Source organism: Oncorhynchus nerka, linkage group LG2 (genome assembly GCF_034236695.1).
Source record: "Oncorhynchus nerka isolate Pitt River linkage group LG2, Oner_Uvic_2.0, whole genome shotgun sequence".
Taxonomy (NCBI): Eukaryota; Metazoa; Chordata; class Actinopteri; order Salmoniformes; family Salmonidae; genus Oncorhynchus; species Oncorhynchus nerka.
In genome coordinates this window covers 18612646-18621188 of record NC_088397.1, presented here as the reverse complement: position 1 = coordinate 18621188, position 8543 = coordinate 18612646, and positions in this window count along the sequence as shown.

Sequence of the window (8543 nt, the reverse complement as noted above, 5' to 3'; positions counted from 1 at the left end):
AAGTTACAGGTCTGTGAGAGCCAGAAATCTTGCTTGTTTGTAGGTGACCAAATACTTATTTTCCACCATCATTTGCAAAAAATTCAATAAAAATCCTACAATGTGATTGATTGTCTGGATTTTTTTTCTCTCATTTCGTATGTCATAGTTGAAGTGTACCTATGATGAAAATTACAGGCCTCTCTCATCTCTTTAAGTGGGAGAACTTGCACAATTGGTGGCTGACTAAATACTTTTTTGCCCCACTGTATGCAGCCACGTAGTATCTGTTAGAAGACCACTTACAGCTGTAACAATAACAAACAGTTAGCGCAGCACTGCAACCGCAAAACCGCAAAGAAAAGCTACTAGCGTGTCTCAGGAAACAAATGGGTATTGAACTTCAGATTGTTGACTCAAGACTGCATTAGCCCATTGAGTTAAAGCCTAGGCATTAGCTTTGGGAGCTATGACTAATCTTAATTTTCCAAGCAAGGCGACAAATCACGCAAACTGAACCTGCTCCACTATACATGGAATAAGGGTGGCTGTCTGTGCAGCATGGCAGCGGGCTATATAAGGACAGTAGACAGTTTATCTTATCCACAGCGAGGCCCAGCACCAGACAGAGCTCTTTAACAGAGCCAGCTGAGGGGTCTGGATGAACATAATCAGATGGGCCAGGCTACAGAGGGACAGACAGACCATGCAGTTATTGGATTGGGTTCTAACAGATTTCAGTAACACTTTTAGTCTGGATTGACGTCATATCAATCATATCATAGTCCTAATCATCTCATAGTCATATCATAGTCATATCATAGTCATAATCATATCATAGTCAATCATGTCATAATCATATCATAATCATGCCATAATCATGCCATAATCATATCATAATCATAATCGTATCGTAATCATTTCATAAAATCCAAATCAGATTGGATTTGATGATAATCATAGCATAGTAATAATCATATCATAGTCAATCATATCATAATCATATAATAGTATAATCATATCATAGTCATAGTCATAATCATAGTCATAATAGTATCATATCACAGTCATAATAGTATCATAATCATATCATAGTCATAATAGTATCATAGTCATAACAGTATCATAATCATAATATTATCATAATCATATCATAGTCATAATAGTATCATAATCTTGTGATAGTCATGGTGGTATTAGTGGTATTCAATAAGCATTTTTCTACGGCTGGCCATGCTTTCCACCTGGCTACCCCTACTCCGGTCAACAGCACTGTACACCCCACAGCAACTCGCCCAAGCATTCCCCATTTCTCCTTCTCCCAAATCCAGTCAGCTGATGTTCTGAAAGAGCTGAAAAATCTGTACCCCTACAAATCAGCCGGGCTAGACAATCTGGACCCTTTCTTTCTAAAATTATCTGAAATTGTTGCAACCCCTATTACTAGCCTGTTCAACCTCTCTTTCGTGTCGTCTGAGATTCCCAAAGATTGGAAAGCAGCTGCGGTCATCCCCCTCTTCAAAGTTTGACCCAAACTGCTACAGCCCTATATCTATCCTACCCTGCCTTTCTAAGGTCTTCAAAAGCCAAGTCAACAAACAGATTACCGACCATTTCGAATCCCACCATACCTTCTCCGCTATGCAATCTGGTTTCAGAGCTGATCATGGGTGCACCTCAGCCACGCTCAAGGTCCTAAACGATATCTTAACCGCCATCGATAACAAACAATACTGTGCAGCTGTATTCATTGACCTGGCCAAGGCTTTCGACTCTGTCAATCACCACATCCTCATTGGCAGACTCGATAGCCTTGGTTTCTCAAATGATTGCCTCGCCTGGTTCACCAACTACTTATCTGATAGAGTTCAGTGTGTCAAATCGGAGGGCCTGTTGTCCAGGCCTCTGGCAGTCTCTATGGGGGTGCCACAGGGTTCAATTCTTGGACCGACTCTCTTCTCTGTATACATCAATGATGTCGCTCTTGCTGCTGGTGAGTCTCTGATCCACCTCTGCGCAGACGACACCATTCTGTATACTTCTGGCCCTTCTTTGGACACTGAGTTACCAACCCTCCAGACGAGCTTCAATGCCATACAACTCTCCTACCATGGCCTCCAAATGCTCTCAAACACAAGTAAAACTAAATGCATGCTCTTCAACCGATCGCTGCCTGCACCTGCCCGCCCATCCAACATCACTACTCTGGACAGTTATGACTTAGAATATGTGGACAACTACAAATACCTAGGTGTCTGATTAAACTGTAAACTCTCCTTCCAGACTCACATCAAACATCTCCAATCCAAAGTTAAATCTAGAATTGGCTTCCTATTTCGCAACAAAGCATCCTTCACTCATGCTGCCAAACATACCCCTATAAAACTGACCATTCTACCGATCCTCGAGTTCGGCAATGTAATTTACAAAATAGCCTCCAATACCCTACTCAATAAACTGGATGCAGTCTATCACAGTGGCATCCGTTTTGTCACCAAAGCCCCATATACTACCCACCACTGCGACCTGTACACTCTCGTTGGCTGGCCCTCGCTTCATATTCGTCGCCAAACCCACTGGCTCCAGGTCATCTACAAGACCCTGCTAGGTAAAGTCCTCCCTTATCTCAGCTCGCTGGTCACCATAGCAGCACCCACCTGTAGCACGCGCTCCAGCAGGTATATCTCTCTGGTCACCCCCAAAACCAATTCTTCCTTTGGCCGCCTTTCCTTCCAGTTCTCTGCTGCCAATGACTGGATCGCACTACAAAAATCTCTGAAACTGGAAACACTTATCTCCCTCACTAGCTTTAAGCACCATCTGTCAGAGCAGCTCACCGATAACTGCACCTGTACATAGCCTATCTATAATTTAGCCCAAACAACTACCTCTCCCCCTACTGTATTTATTTATTTTGCTCCTTTGCACCCCATTATTTCTATCTCTACTTTGCACATTCTTCCACTGCAAATCTACCATTCCAGTGTTTTACTTGCTATTGTCACACCCTGACCTTAGAAAGCCTTTTCATGTCTCTATTTGGTTTGGTCAGGGTGTGATTTGGGGTGGGCATTCTATGTTTTTGTTTTCTATGATTTTGTATTTCTATGTTTTGGCCGCGTATGGTTCTCAATCAGGGACAGCTGTCTATCGTTGTCTCTGATTGGGAACCATACTTAGGTAGCCCTTTTCCCTCCTTTCAGTGTGGGAAGTTAACTTTGTTTGTGGCTCTTAGCGCTGTTGTTTCTTGTTTTGTTGGCGACATTTTAAAAATAAAATGTACGCTCACCTCGTTGCGCTTTGGTCTACTTCCAGCAACGGCCGTGACAGCTATATTGCATTTACTTCCTTACCTTGGCCTTTTTTTGCCTTTACCTCCCTTATCTCACCTCATTTGCTCACATTGTATATAGACTTATTTTTCTACTGTATTATTGACTGTATGTTTGTTTTACTCTATGTGTAACTCTGTGTTGTTGTATGTGTCAACTGCTTTGCTTTATCTTGGCCAGTTCGCAATTGTAAATGAAAATTTGTTCTCAAATTGCCTACCTGGTTAAATAAAGGTGAAATAAAAATAAATAAATAAAATTAGTTAGGCAGACTAGAGATAGAGGCATGTAAAGGATATTTATATTAGAAGAGGTTTATTTTAACCCTCTTTCTGCTGCCCAGAAGTCTAACAGTGATTAGAGAGGCTAAAGCCGCCTTTCCCCTCCAGTAGCCATTGATTATCACCTGCTGCCTCGACACGCAAACTCCAGGATACATATTTCAACAGGGGCATCGACGGAATCTCTGACTGGGGGGTTCTGGAGACCCGGAACCCCTGTAGATGATGGAAGAGCAGGCAGGCAGGCAGGGCTGTGATTTAGAATTTGATGCAGAAGGGTCAGAAAGAGATTAGGCCCAGTACTTATGGGAAGCCAACTGTTCCAACTGTACCAATGTGCAGTTCCATTGACTGACTGAGTTCCATTTGGCTGTTCAGTCTAAGGAGAAATGTAGGCCTAACACAGAGGAGGAAGTAGCAGTCCCTCTCCAGACTAAGTGTCTATTGCTTTTTTTAAAGCCTAAATGAGGCAGAAAATACTGAGGGAGCTCTAATGAGCACTGGTCCCTTTTCTGTGGTTGCCCAGGGTGCTACATCATGTTTGTGAATGTGTTTCACTCGTTCGCCCGCCACTCTCCAGAGGTCTTTACTGTGGAGCCAGCGTCGTTAATGGGCTGTAGGGAGGAGATATGGCCCACTGCTCCGATCTGCACTCATTAAAATGAAGCTGAAACGTTAAGAGAGAACCAGACAGACACCATTTTTTAACAGCACACACCTTAGTGCAGTAAACTAAGCACACCGCATAGTGGGGTGTTGGTGCTTGGATCAAAGCAATACCAAAAGAGATACCATATGATTGCTTATGACCTTATGACCTGACCTGACCTGTCTAGCCGATATGTAAGTTGGTGCTTGAATGTAATAGGTGCTCCTATCTGGCCTTTCCTGACCTTAAAAGTTTAGGCTAGTTAAGAACAAGTTCTCATTTACAACTGCGACCTGGCCAAGATAAAGCAAAGCAGTGTGACACAGACAACAACACAGAGTTACACATGGAGTAAACAATAAACAAGCCAATAACACAATAAACAAGTCAATGGCACAGTAGAACAAAGAGTCTATATACATTGTGTGCAAAAGGCATGAGGAGGTAGGCAATAAATAGGCCATAGGAGAGAATAATTACAATTTAGCAGATTAACACTGGAATGATAAATTAGCAGATGATGATGTGCAAGTAGAGATACTGGTGTGGAAAAGATCAGAAAAGTAAAGTAAATAAAAGCAGTATGGGTATGAGGTAGGTAGATTGGGTGGACTATTTACAGATGGACAATATACAGCTGCAGCGATCGGTTAGCTCCTCAGATAGTTGATGTTTAAAGTTGGTGAGGGAAATAAAAGTGTCCAACTTCAGCAATTTTTTTCAATTCGTTCCAGTCACTGCTAGCAGAGAACTGGAAGGAAAGGCGGCCAATTGAGGTGTTGGCTTTGGGGATGATCAGTGAGATATACCTGCTGGAATGTGTGCTACAGGTGGGTGTTGTTATTGTGACCAGTGAACTGAGATAAGGCGGCGCTTTACCCTTGCATAGACTTGTAGAGGACCTGGAGCCAGTGGGTCTGTCGAATATGTAGCGAGGGCCAGCCGACTAGAGCATACAGGTCTCAGTGGTGGGTGGTATAAGGTGATTTGGTAACAAAACGGTTGGCACTGTGATAGACTGCATCCAGTTTGCTGAGTAGGGTATTGGAAGCTATTTTGTAGATGACATCGCCGAAGTCGAGGATCGGTAGGATAGTCAGTTTTACTAGGGTAAGTTTGGCGGCGTGAGTGAAGGAGGCTTTGTTGTAAAATAGAAAGCCAATTCTAGATTTGATTTTGGATTGGAGATGTTTAATATGACTCTGGAAGGAGAGTTTACAGTCTAACCACATATTCTATTTCGGAACCGTCCAGGGTGGTTATGCTAGTCGGGCGGGTGGGTGCGGGCAGCGAATGGTTGAAAAGCATGCATTTGGTTTTACTAGCGTTTAAGAGCAGTTGGAGGCCACAGAAGGAGTGTTGTATGGCATTGAAGCTCGTTTGGAGGTTAGTTAGCACAGTGTCCAAGCAAGGGCCAGAAGTATACAGAATGGTGTCGTCTGCGTAGAGGTGGATTAGGAAATCGCCTGCAGCAAGAGCAACATCATTGATATATACAGAGAAAAGAGTCGGCCCAATAATTGGACCCTGTGGTACCCCCATAGAGACTGCTAGAGGTCCGGATTTGACACATGCCCTCCGATTTGACAGACTGAACTCTGTCTGCAAAGTAGTTGGTGAACCAGGCGAGGCAGTCGTTTGAAAAACCAAGGCTTTTGAGTCTGCCGATAAGAATACGGTGATTGACAGAGTCGAAAGCCTTGGCCAGGTCGATGAAGACGGCTGCACAGTACGGTCTTTTATTGATGGCGGTTATGATATCGTTTAGTACCTTGAGCGTGGCTGAGGTGCACCCGTGACCGGCTCCGAAACCGGACTGCACAGCGGAGAAGGTACGGTGGGATTCGAAATGGTCAGTGATCTGTTTATTAACTTGGCTTTCGAAGACTTTAGATAGGCAGGGCAGGATGGACATAGGTCTGTAACAGTTTGGTTCTAGGGTGTCACCCCCCTTGAAGAGGTAGATGACCGCGGCAGCTTTCCAATCTTTAGGGATCTCGGACGATACGAAAGAGAGGTTGAACAGGCTGGTAATAGGGGTTGCAACAATGGCGGCAGATCATTTTAGAAAGAGAGGGTCAAGATTGTCTAGCCCAGCTGATTTGTACAGTTCCAGGTTTTGCAGCTCTTTCAGAACATCTGTTGTCTGGATTTGGGTGAAGGAGAAGCTGGGGAGGCTTGGGTAGCCAGGAGGAAGGCATGGCCAGCCATTGAGAAATGCTTATTGAAATGTAGGATTATCATGGATTTATCAGTGGTGACCGTGTTACCTAGCCTCAGTGCAGTGGGCAGTTGGGAGGAGGTGCTCTTGTTCTCCATGGACTTTACAGTGTCCCAAAACTTTTTGGAGTTAGAGCTACACGATGCGAATTTCTGCTTGAAAAAGCTAGCCTTTGCTTTCCTGACTGAGTGCTTGTATTGGTTCCTGACAATGAAAATCAGGAAGCGATAGGAACTACCAACGACATGCTATTGATAACAGAAAAGTTTCAGAAAATTCCAACTATGATCTTCAGTGACTATGTAACCACTAGACTAACCTATTTAACAATATATATTTTTTAACTATTGTACTCATTCTAATATTTTTCATGATGATATTTGCAGATGAAGATATGAATGAAACCACATTCCTTCTCTCACAGTGTTGTTTAAACATTCTACCCTTCGATAGGCCTACACCATGAATGGAAATAATCTTGAATAGGGCTGTATTCGGCCAAATCACTATAGAAACCTCAAATTCCACACAGTGGAAACCAAGTCGGTTTGTTTCCATGCCTACTGTACATACGAGCCTGAAATGGGGCTGATCTAGAATGGTCATTCTCATTCATTGAATGCAGAGTTCCGTGTGGAAGTTTATAATTCAGTATGTTTTTCAGTGCAAGAATGTAGTTGGCTGACATTTTGGTAGGTCTGTGTTAAATCAAGTGGAATTTCTAGCCATGTCTGTTTTACCTATTTCTAGCCTCACTCTTCTCACCCCTCTCATTTTTGGCCTCTTTCCAGACCTGCTAAAGACCTGCCAGAAGCACTCCTGGGAGATAGAACCTCATTCCGTAAGAATAACGTTTTTTTCACCTTACATTAAAGGATAGTTCACCTCAGTGGTGCCAATCTTTCCTATTCATTTGAATCCTGAGACATTTACACAACAGATGCCGTGGGATATGGAGCTCGACTATAGGCCACACTTGAGGCATGACAAACTTTGGCTTTGGAGAATGAACTATCCCTTTAACTGGAATCCACATAGGCCGTACTATGAGAGTAAGGGAGGTGTGGAGATTACGCAGCGCGGTCAACCCACAGGTTGTCACGCAGCCTAACCAAAGACGGAAGAGAGACATCCCACTCCCAAATTGTTTCTAGTTCATAAACAGTCAATGAACTAAGCAGACCCAGCTGCTATCATATTGGTGTCTATGGGAGAGTCACCCCTTAAGACTGGACTGTGACCAAAAAAATCTATGGTAAAGCCTGAGTAAGACATCTTCATTTATCCACCATCTTTTCCCAGACATGAAGTCCGGTTGGGACTGACAAAACGGGACTGTGCACTGACACCCCAAGCTTGGGGATTGTGAGCTTGTGACAGATTTCTTTCCTTGTGGATGGGATGTTGTGTGCACTGTCGTCTCAAGCGTCTTCCACTCCACAGACAGACAGGATGTGAAATGCCTACTTTAGCAAGCTAGGTTCAATTGTAGTGTGCTCAGTCTGAGTGGGGAGTTATCAATTAAAAGTTCTGAACAGTAGGTAGCTTAGCTTCTTATTTTGATAAGGCTGGTTGCAGCTGTCGACAATGTAGCCTGCAGTAAGATCTACATGTTCTTAGTTGACAATGCTGCAGAAGTGGTTGTTCCTTTCACAATTTCTATGGCAGGAACTTGAACTAGCGGTTCATTCTTATTTAAACTAGGCAAGTCAGTTTAAGAACTCATTCTTATTTTCAATGACGGCCTTGTTCAGGGGCAGAATGACAGATTCTTACCTTGTCAGCTCGGGGATTCAATCTTGCAACCTTCTGATTACTAGTCCAACGCTCTAACCATTAGGCTACCTGCAGTGTGTTTACGTAGGAGGGATGTTCAGAGAAATCAGGAGATCTCCTTCTTTTGGACATGCAGTCAGTGGTACTAGGGGTTCACCACTTGTGGGTGGATAATTTTTAAAGTTTAGCTTCATTCCCAAACCTCAAGGGTAGGATATTGGATTAGGCATTCCATAGCTACTTTATTTTAGAACACCCAACCACAGGAGAGCATTGCTACTGTAAGCATTATACAGTGGGTTTGA